Below are 1,784 nucleotides of genomic sequence, written 5' to 3'. Positions count from 1 at the left end.
TCTCTCTCTCTCTCTCTCTTTCTGATGAGAAGATGTACCCTATAGCAAACTTAAAATAATAATAAGAAAAAATACACTTTAAAAAAATTATGGGTACATGTACATGAGTGCCCAAAATCTCAGGAGGAGAATGGAGGAGAAAGGATTGAGGAGTGGTCATGCCCCCTGGGGAATGATTTCTGACTTTCTCTCTCAGCGTCTCTCTCTGGCAAGTGCACACAACCTATAGCAAAAACATTTTTAAAAATTGTGCTTCAAAGTACACCATGAAGAAAGTGAAAAGCCAACCTAGAGGATGGCAGAAAATTGGACATTATATATCTAATAAGAGACAACTTGTACCCCAAATCTATGAAGAACTATAGTGCAATGTCATCGTTATTTGATTATGTTATTGTCAAAAAAATCCCAATTAATGAGGAACAAATTATTTGAATAGAATTTTTATCAAAGATATTAAAAATGGCCAATAGGCATGAACAATGATGTTTAATGTCATTAGCAGGAAAATATAAATCAAAATCATAATGGAATAACATTTCTTACCCGATTATTTTTTAAATTTTTTTCATTTCTTATTCTTTTATACATTCAATCATGTTATTTAGCTTACAAAGTCAGTATTCCACCATGTGTATATTTCCTAGTCCAGTTTATAATGCTGTAAAATAATCTTCAACAGAAAATACCACATTGATGCTTAGCCTATTTTTCTTCTAAATGTCCTTCCTCAGACTCTACTCTTTCACGAACACTATATCTGATATTCACAACCGTTTACTGTGTTTCTATATCCTTTAGTCAATTGGTTTTAGTCATAGGGTACATGTACTTGATATATATTAAGTGGAAGTGAGAGTTCAGAAATAAATCCTCACATTTATGATCAACTGAATTTCTTTATTCCTTTTATTGACATTAATTTTATGCTGACTTCATTCCCATGCCACAATGACTCTCCTTCATAGCCTAGCTTGCTTCACTCAGCAGTAAATCTTCCATACTCATCCACTTTCTTTTTCTTTTTTCTTTTCTGAGAGGTTTTTGCTATAGGACGCGTGCGCTCCCCAGACAGACAAAGAGAGACAGAGGGACAGAAAGTGAGAAATCATCCCCCAGGGGGTATGGCCATGCCACAATCCCTTCTCCTCCATTCTCCTCTCGGGATCTTGGGCATGCACGCACAAGCGCCCAGCGTGAGTTTTTTTAAGCCACCGGGTCTGGGACGCAAACCGCGGTCGACTACATGGGAGTTCAGTGACATAATCATTATGCTAACTGCTGGTCCCCATACTCATCTACTTTCTGTCAAAAACTAGGGTTTTGTTGTTTTTTATGGCTGAATACTATTCCATAGAGTATATGTACCACAGGTTTTCTTTTCTCTTTTTTATTTTTATTATCATCATAATCTTCTTTATATTACATTGGATTACATATAACTTCACAGTGTATTACATTGCTTTTTCAGAAGGAAATGCCATGCATGTCAGTCAATACAGAGACATTAATCTCCCCACTTCAGCATTCAATATCTTTTCCATGTTTTTATCAATCATTATTATTATTATTATTCTAATTATTTTTAAACAGTCGATCACTATTCCTCATTTTGCTTGTAAAAAGACTTTACACATCATGAAATACTTCTCAGACCAATCCAGTTGAGAATACTATACATGTCATCATCAGCAGGTAATAAGCCATATCTGTTTCTCACTAACATCCTGCCTCTCTATTGTTCTCTTGCTATCTTTCTCTGTCCTCTTCTCTTCACCTCCCCC

This window comes from Tupaia chinensis, unplaced genomic scaffold, assembly GCF_000334495.1.
Source record: "Tupaia chinensis unplaced genomic scaffold, TupChi_1.0 Scaffold000160_1, whole genome shotgun sequence".
Taxonomy (NCBI): domain Eukaryota; kingdom Metazoa; phylum Chordata; class Mammalia; order Scandentia; family Tupaiidae; genus Tupaia; species Tupaia belangeri.
This window is presented reverse-complemented; position numbering follows the sequence as displayed.